Here is a 9,963-nt window from a genome sequence, read left to right as displayed (position 1 = left end):
AGTTCAGTCGCTCAGTCATGTCAGACACTTTGTGACCCCACAGATTGCAGCTTGCCAGGCTTCCCTGTCCACCACCAACTCCCAGAGCTTACTCAAACTCATGTCCACTGCGTCAGTGATGCCATCCAACCATCTCATCCTCTGTTGTCCCCTTCTCCTCCTGCCTTCAATCTTTCCCAGCATCAGGGTCTTTTCTAATGAGTCAGCTTGTCACATCAGGTGGCCAAAGTATTGGAGTTTCAGCTTCAACATCAGTCCTTCCAATGAATATTCAGGCCTGATTTCCTTTAGGATGGACTGATTGGATCTCCTTGCAGTCCAAGGGACCATCAAGAGTCTTCTCGAACACCACAGTTCAAAAAAATCAATTCTTCGGCGCTCAGCTTCCTTTATAGTCTAACTCTCACATCCATACATGACTATTGGAAAAACCATAGCTTTGACTAGATGGACCTTTGTTGGTAAAGTAATGTCTCTGCTTTTTAATATGCTGTCTAGGTTGGTCATAACTTTTCTTCCAAGGAGCAAGCATCTTAATTTCAAGGCTGCAGTTACCATCTGCAGTGATTTTAGAGCCCCCAAAGAAAGTCTGTCACTGTTTCCATTGTTTCCCCATCTATTTGCCATGAAGTGATAAGAGCAGTTGCCGTGATCTTAGTTTTCTGAATGTTGAGTTTTAAGCCAACTTTTTCACTCTCTTCTTTCATCAAGAGGCTCTTTAGTTCTTCTTCACTTCCTGCCATAAGGGTGTCGTCATCTGCATATCTGAGATTATTGATATTTCTCCCAGCAATCTTGATTCCAGCTGTGCTTCATCCAGCCCAGTATTCTGCATGATATACTCTGCATGTAAGTTAAATAAGCAGGGTGACAATATACAGCCTTGACATACTCCTTTCCCAATTTGGAACCAGTCTGTTGTTCCATGTCCAGCGCTAACTGTTGCTTCCTGACCTGCATACAGATTTCTCAGGTGGCAGGTCAGGTGGTCTGTTATTCTCATCTCTTTAAGAATTTTCTACAGTTTGTTGTGATCCACACAGTCAAAGGCTTTGGCATAGTCAAAAAAGCAGAAATAGGTATTTTTCTGGAACTCTCTTGCTCTTTCAATGATCCAACAAATGTTGACAATTTGATCTCTGGTTCCTCTGCCCTTTCTAAATCCAGCTTGAACATCTGGAAGTTCACGGTTCACGTATTGCTGAAGCCTGGCTTGGAGAATTTTGAGCATTACTTTGCTAGTGTGTGAGATGAGTGCAATTGTGTGGTAGTTTGAACATTCTTTGGCATTGCATTACTTTGGGATTGGAATGAAAACTGACCTTTGCCAGTCCTGTGGCCACTGCTGAGTTTTCCAAATTTGCTGACTTATTGAGTGCAGCACTTTCACAGCATCATCTTTTAGGATTTGAAATAGCTCAACTGGAATTCCATCGCCTCCACTAGCTTTGTTCATAGTGATGCTTCCTAAGGCCCAATTGACTTCGCATTCCAGGATGTCTGGCTCTAGGTGAGTGATCACACCATCATGGTTATCTGGGTCATGAAGATCTTTTTTGTATAGTTCTTCTGTGTATTCTTGCCACCTCTTCTTAATATCTTCTGCTTCTGTTAGGTCCATACCATTTCTGTCCTCTATTATGCGCATCTTTGCATGAAATATCCCCTTGGTATCTAATTTTCTTGAAGAGATCTCAAGTCTTTCCCATCCTATTGTTTTCTTCTATTTCTTTGCATTGATCACTGAGGAAGGCTTTCTCACCTCTCCTTGCTTTTCTTTGGAATTCTGCATTCAGATGGGTATATCTTTCCTTTTCTCCTTTGCCTTTCACGTCTTTTCTTTTCTCAGTTATTTGTAAGGCCTCTTAGGACAACCATTTTGCCTTTTTGCATTTCTTGGGAATGGTTTTGATCACTGCCTCCTGTACAGTGTCATGAACCTCCGTCCTTGTTTCTCCAGGCACTGTCTATCAGATCTAATCCCTCAAATCTGTTTGTCACTTCCAGTGTATAATCGTAAGGGATTTGATTTAGGTGTTACCCAAATGATCTAGTGGTTTTCCCTACTTTCTCCAATTTAAGTTTATATTTGGTAATAAGGAGTTCATGATCTGAGCCACAGTCAGCTCCCGGTCTTGTTTTTGCTGACTGTATAGAGCTTCTCCATCTTTGCCTGCAAAGAATATAATCAGTCTGATTTTGGTATTGACCATCTGGTGATGTCCATGTGTAGAGTCTCCTCTTGTGTTGTTGGAAGAGGGTGTTTGCTATGACCAGTGTGTTCTCTTGGAAAAACTCTGTTAGCCTTTGCCCTTCTTCATTTTGTATTCAAAGGCCAAATTTGCCTGTTACTCCAGGTATCTCTTGACTTCCTACTTTTGCCTTCCAGTTCCCTATAATGAAAAGTACATCATTTTTTGGTGTTAGTTCTAGAAGGTCTTGTAGGTCTTCATAGAACCATTCAGCTTCAGCTTCTTCAGCATTACTGGTTGGGGCATAGACTTGGATTGCCCCTCAACTCCCTGCCAAAAATAGCTTTGAAAACCACTGGATTTAAATGACATAATAATGCCCACCACGGTGGTGAAAGCAAGTGTCCAGCCGATATCCTCTGGGCCAGGTGTGCCTCAGCTTCTTTCATATGATCCTCACACCCATCGCATCAGGCCGAACATACTCCTTAGCTTATAATTTGGGACACAGAGGCACAGAGAGGTTAAGTGATGTGGCCAAGGTCACACAGCTGAAAGCTGCAGCAACTAGGATTTCAACCCATGCTTCATTGAATTTAGTCCCAGGAACTGCAAGAGATTTACGATCACACTTTGTAGAATACAGCTGATTACAACTCTCGAATCCTTTTAGAGGAAAGCACCCAGCTTTTTTTTTTTTTGAAAATCAAAAGCCCATCGGACTGCTCTTTGCTGTGTCTTTTCCTGGGGACGGGCTCTGCCTGAACGGCGGTTGGGGATGGTGGAGAGGAGGAAAGAGCAGGGAAAAGGGTAGCTGAATATTTACAAAATTATCCCAACAGTCCTCTGATTGTCTAAACTCCTTATTTCACAAGCAGTGAGGCTGGGAAGGTGACTTGCCCATAGGCATACAAAATTCAGTGGCTTTCCCTTCCAAGCCAGGCCAGGGCTGTGTCCACTCTTCTGGCTACTTCCCTTACTTTCAGAAACGTCCAGAATGAAGTCAAGACCCTTTCAATACCAAATCTTGTCTAGGGGAAAAGTCTGACTTCAGTGCATCACCCTGGGGGCCCTGGGCTCTGAGGAATCCAAGCGCTGTGGTTTCCAGACTCCATCTAATCCATATCATAATGCAGTTTATTTAGCATTAAGCTAAGGTCCTGGGATCTCATCAGGGCAGGAGAGCAAAGTTCCTCAGAGTCCCCAAGGAGAGATGCTTCAGCTGAGTTTGGCCTACATTTTCTCCAAGAATCCATTCACAGCGAAGATAATATTTGGGATTCTTCCAGGCAGGCCTCATCCAGCTCCATGAAGCCTGGCTCCACCAGATCTTACAAGGTTCACTTGGGTTCACGATACAGCTCCAGCTTGGAGCTCCACGGCTGAGGGAGTTGGGCGGGCCTTGGGGGTCCCCAGAGAAGAGCTTCACCCTCAGCCTCCTTTCCTGTGTACATATGTGGAGCAAAGGAAGAGGGTGCCTTGTCCAGAAAGCTTAGATAGTCATCTGGTTTTTTTCTAAAATAGAAAGAAGATTGATCTACTGCAAGACGGTTATGATGGGTTTTTTTTTTAATTGGAACAGAATTGCTTTACAATTTTGTGTTGGTTTCTGCTGCACAACTACATGAGTTATCCATAAGCATACACATGTCCCCTCCCACCTGAGCCTCCCTCCCCTCCCCCTCCCCGTCCCTCTAGGTCATCACAGAGCACCGGGCTGGGCTCCCTGCATTACACGGCAGCTTCCGCTGAGCTATGTATTTAACACGTGGTAATGTATAAATGTCATAAATGTCAGTACTGCTCTCAACTCGTCCCACCCTCTCCTTTCCCCACTGTGTCTGCAAGTCCATTTTGAACATCACTTTTCCTGCACTCCTTGCCCACAATGGCAGGATGGCCCCATGTGTGGCATTTTTCTACGATAAGGTGGAGACACTTAATTCACTGCATTCCACTAGGGACAGAATCGCATTTGCTGGGGACAGTCCCGTGAGGAAGGCAGAGTTAATAAGACGTTCAGGGTGCACTGTTCCTGAGCCAGGCTCTGAGATGAGTCGGGCCAGCAGAGTCATCATGAAGAACAACTCCAGGGGGCGCTGTCCATGTGGAGCGCACAGGAAAATGATGCCTCCTGCAGTCGTCTGGCAACTCCAGGTCCTGTTGACTTAACGAGGCAGAACTAAAACAAAGGGAGAAAACAGAGGTTCCCTCTCAGTGCTGAGCTCCATCATCTTTTATATTCGCATCGTGCTTTGTCACTTACAAGAAAGAGTCTCCTCCATTTTCTCTTTCATTCTCAGAATGGCCTTGTGGGGTAGGCAGAAGAGAGATGGACACTCCTGCCTTGCGGAGGAGACTGAAGCTCAGAGACATCAAACAAGTATCCCAGAGTCACACAGCATGTAGGGAGCTACAAAACTCAGCAAGCTTATCAACGTAAACATGATGCCCATTTTATGTAGTTATCAGTTCTCATCCCTGTCTCCTCCTGCATGGAGTTCCTTGATGGTGTGGCTCCTGTTTCCTGTTAAGTCTTGTCTACCCTGCTTGGCCGTGCTTGCAAATGTTTGTTCAGGAGACTCAGTGAGGATGGAGTCACCCTATCACCATGGAAGTAGCTGATGTCAGGATGTGATGGGCAAGCTGGGGACTCAGAGGCCCCCCTGAGACCTTGACTCCCATTAGCCCAGATCAAGCAGCTGGAAATAACCATGACCACAACTACCACCACTGGTAACACCACCATCTTCTTAGCACTCACCACCATCAAAAATTTTTATTCATTTGTTTACTTTTTCTGTTGATTCCTCATGCTGGAATTTCAGGTTCAGAAGAGAAGGAATCGCCTGTCCTGTTAACCGTGGTATCCTCAGCACTAAGCATGGCACACAGTCTGTGCTCCATAAACATTTGTTCAATGAGCAAATGAATGAATGGTCAGTTTTAACTAATGCTTGGGAACCCTTCACAGCTTATACAACATTCTCATGGGCTCCAGTTAGTAACTGCTGCATGACAAGCCAAGCTTAATGGCTTGAAACTACAACATATCCTCACAGCTCTGTGTGATGACTGGGCAATACTGTGTGGTCCTCACACACTCAGATCTCCACTTGACTGTGCTGGACGTGCACCAGAAGTCACTCATGAGGCTGGGAGGTGATGCTGGGGCATTGCCTGAGCTCTGACCCATGGCCTCTCCATGTGACATGGACTTGAATAGCCAGATGGCTGGATGCTAAAAAGAAGAGAGAGCCAGGCAGAGTTAGTGCCTCATGACACCATCCCTGGAATAGAACATTGTGATCGATTGACCAATTGAGTGACTCAGATCAGTCGAGAATCAAAGAATTAAGACCTAGACTCCACTTCTGAGTGTGCGGAGCAGCACACACATACGGAGAGATGAACAGGCCGAGATTGACCTTGAAGACTATCTACCACTTACCATCCATCACTTCAATGTTCGTTGCTTTTTTTTTAACCTAGAATTTCCCTTGGACTGCAAAGAGATCAAACCAGTCAATCCTAAAGGAAATCAGTCCTGAATATTCATTGGCAGGACTGATGCTGAAGCTGAAACTCCAATACTTTGACCACCTGATGTGAAGAACTGACTTCTTGGAGAAGACCCTGATGCTGGGAAAGATTGAAGGCAGGAGGAGAAGGGGACGACAGAGAGGATGAGATGGTTGGAAGTCATCACCGACTTGATAGACATGAGTTTGAGCAAGCTGTGAGAGTTGGTGATGGACAGAGAAGCCTGGCGTGCTGCAGTCCACAGGATCACAAAGAGTTGGACACACCTGAACAACTGAACTGAACTGAACTCTGTGCAGGCTCTCTAAATGGCTCTGGGCATAGAGTACATTTCTGCCCTGGGCCAGGACTGGGGCTGTGACTGATTGCTCTTGGATCTAGTCTTTGCCCTCCCCTCCTGGCCAAATTAAGTCTCAGGGGACTGGCCCCTGCAAATAGGCTCCCTGGCTAACTGGCTTCCTGCAAGGTGGAAGGCTGCATGTAGCTCAGTGGTAAACAATCCACCTGCCAGTTCAGGAGATGAGAGAGACCCAGGTTCGATCCCTGAGTCAGGAAGATCCCCTGGAGGAGAGCATGGCAACCCACTCCAGTATTCTTGCCTGGAAAATTCCATGGACAGAGGACCCTGGCGTGCCATAGTCATGGGGTTGTGAAGAGTTGGACAAAACTGAATGACTGAACATACACATGGATGGGAGGCACTGGTGAGTGGTGAGAAAATGGGAGGAAGGGAGGAGCCTGGGTGTCTCCCCCAACCCGCACTTGGGCAGCATTTCCAGCTGAGGCTGTGCCCCGTCTCGGGCCCCACCCCCGCCTGGCAGCCCTGGCTCTTGGCTCTGACAACATCACCTTGTCGCTTTGCCCCACCATCCCTAGGAGTGTGTGGTCCCCTGGTAAGTTTTTCAGCTCTTCTAACACCTTTGGAACTCATTCTCCATACTCAGTTCCCTCTGATAAGCTACCTGGCGTGGGTTGCGTTATGCCAACTGACATATAACACCTTTCCCCCCAACCCAGGAATTTCAGTGTGGCTGTTTGATTCACGTAACTGACCTAGGAAGACAGGATTTTTCTACTTTCATTTTTTTTATGAAAGAGGAAACTGAGGCTTCTTTTAAGCTTTTTCAGGAAGGACCCAGACTCCTTCTACAGGCTTAGAGGAGCCATTTGACATTCTAGATTTCCAATCCAAAAATGATACAGCAGCCCTACTCACACATAGGTTTTAGGATTAGCTGAAAACCCAGGCAGACTTGGGTAAGGATCTGTGTCTAGATTAAAAGCTCACACACCTGGTTGCTGAGACTCAGAGACCCTCCACAAGTCCAGGGCTCGTGGCTTTATTAATGGGGAAGCACACAAGTAGAGGGTCTTAAAATTTCTTCTGTAGCCTCTTCCCCGTTTCTTTTCTTTCTTTCTTTCTTTCTTTTTTTTATGATGAGGATGTGTTTCTTTTTTTCTTCTTCTTTAATTAATTTATTAATTTATTTTTGGCTGTGTGGGTCTTCGGGCTTTCTCTAGTTGTGGCCAGCGGAGGCTACTCTTCATTGTGGTGTTCAGGCTTCTCACTGTGGTGGTTTCTCTTGTTTCAGAGCTCAGGCTCTAGACACTCAGACTTCAGTACTTGCAGTGCCTGGGCTCAGTAGTAGTGGCCCGCAGGCCTTATAGCACAGGCTTGGTAGTTGGGGCACACAGGCTTAGTTGCTCCGCAGCTTGTGGAATCTTCCTAGACCAGGGATCGAACCCTTGTCTGCTGCATTGGCAGGCAGATTCTTATCCGCTGTGCCACCAGGGAAGTCCTCCCCATTTCATTAGTAGGAATGTTGAGGATTAAAGTATTAGCTCAAGATTTCAGGATTCTTTCCTCCAGACCTTGGCCAGCGCTCCCTCTGCTGAGGAGATCCAGTGAGGAATCGAATGGGCCTCAAGGTTAAAGACCTGGACCCAGTCCTGGTCCTGTCACTTCTGATGGCAGGACAACCAGAAGTGCTTCCAGTGCCAGAAGGACAGTGTGTTGTAGGCTGGACAGAGAATCCAGCTGGACGGTGACCTGGAGTGCGGTTCCCATCCAGAGTGGGGAAGCTCTTATAGGTCATGACCTTGTGGGACCAGGGATCATTGTGCCCAGATCTGCCCATTGTTCAAGAAAAGCCTAAAATTGCCCACCCACCCCTTTTCTTTTTTGGTAAATTCTTTTTTCATTTTCAAACTACTGTGTAGCTCAAACAAAACCCATCTGCAGTTGTAGGGGAGGCTACAAGGTTCCAGTTTCTAACTTCCGCTCTGCAGAGTTGACAGAAGTTGGATGGTCCACTCTGTTAGCACTAACCAAGGGGTGACCTGGTTTCTTTTTCTTCTTTTTCCAAGAAAACAGGAACTCTCTGGGAGTCACCAAGTTGTAAACCTTGGTTGTAAACCTTGGTTCCCTCTGAAATTTCTCACCTACAGATGGCTCCCATCACAGAGTCCAGGGCAGAGGTGAGCAGGTATACAGGTGTTACTCCACCTGAAGACCATGGGCAACTTTCTACATCATTTCCAACTTCTGTTCCGTAACCCACCAGATTGTAATACAGATTTATGAGAGTCCTTTCCATATCCACAACTCACAAAGTACCACTCAGCAGTCCAAGCTGGAAAATAAGACGCCATTCCCCACTTGGGGAAGGCTCTACAGTCTAGCTTCGGTTTAAATAAGTTTCCTTTAGAATGCCTTTCTCCTGTAAATATCACATAGGAAAAGAGATGTCTTTTATCTGGAAAAAGTAATCTTAGGATTTCAGCCTGAGGCTCTACATTCAACAGGCTTCCTTGGTGGCTCAGAGAGTAAAGAATCCACCTGCAATGCAGGAGATGCAGGTTCGATCCCTGGATGGGGAAAATCCTCTGGAGAAGGGAATGGCAACCCACTCTAGTATTCTTGCCTGGAGAAGTCCATGGACAGAGGAGCCTGGTGGACTGCAGTCCATGGGGTTGCAAAGAGTCAGACACAACTGAGCAACTAATACTTCACTTCTATACCCAACAGTAGAACTGGTCAAGACTCTTCCTGGGGGACGAGAGGGCACTGAAGTGTGATGGACGACCTTCAGCTGACTTCCATGAAGGTCGATAAACTCTGAGTCCATCTTATTTAAGTCTCCTGGGTATTCTTGCACATCCACATGCAAGTTTGGGAAATACACAGGATTTGGGGGTTCAGAAGAAATGGAGAGATAAGCTGGTCTGCGCCCAGATGACTCACTCAGAGTCCTAGAGTTGAATAACAGAGACAGCTGGCATGGACCCACACCTTCTAATCCACAACTCTCTCCTCCCCATCCCCCCGGAAAACAAACAATGTGCTCCTCCTGGACTCAAAACATATCTTGGCCTGATATGGATTGGGCGGTATCCTTCATTCATTTGTTCTTGGAAAGTGAAGACACAGCTGAATACCAGCTCTCGGGGGCAATGATGGAGACCCAGAGAAGTGATGACCTGATGCCCAGGGAGTTTCCAGTCCAGTGGGGAAACAGACATGGTACAAACAATTGCTACAGAATGCCTTTGGTGGCCCTTCTAGAACTGGAGGAAGGGGAGGAGGCGGGGGGTGGGGAGCCGGTCAGGAAGAAGGTCAGCCAAGCTTTACAGAGGAACCGCTTGGTCACATCTAGAGAGGTGGGTTGGTGCTTGCCTGGCAGAGCTGGGAGGAGGGGACCTCATGCGGCAGCAGCGACTATATGCAGAGGCTGAGTGGTCTGACCTGGAACTGTGAGGAGTCAAGAGCTGAGATCCCTATGCTTGGAGGGAGAGTCACGTGGGAGACCCCAGAGGCCGCACGGGGAGAGGGAGGCTGTAGGAACTTCCACCTCCACCTACCTTGCCCGGGGTGAGCCTGTCCTCACAGCTGACCCCACTGACTCAACCTTCCTCTGGATGGTTCATCAACTGAGAGGATGAAGTTTGAAGAACGTCCTGGAGTCAAGAAGATGGACTGAACTATGAGAAAAAGAAAGGAGGCCAAAGCTAGATAAAATGAAAAGGTAAAAATAACAGTAAAGAAAGTACCCGTAAGGAGTAGGATTTTTTTTAAAAATCTTGACCACACCCATTGGGATCTTAGTTCCCCAAACTGGGGGTCAAACCCTTGCCCCCAGCAGTGGAAGTGAAGAGTCTTAACCACTGGACCACCAGGGAAGTTGCAGGAGTAGGGTTCTAAAAACAGTTTTGCTGCTGGAAACCTGTG

This window comes from Cervus canadensis, chromosome 17, assembly GCF_019320065.1.
Source record: "Cervus canadensis isolate Bull #8, Minnesota chromosome 17, ASM1932006v1, whole genome shotgun sequence".
Lineage (NCBI taxonomy): Eukaryota > Metazoa > Chordata > Mammalia > Artiodactyla > Cervidae > Cervus > Cervus canadensis.
The sequence above is the reverse complement of the archived record's forward strand: the minus strand, read 5'-3'. Positions refer to the sequence as shown.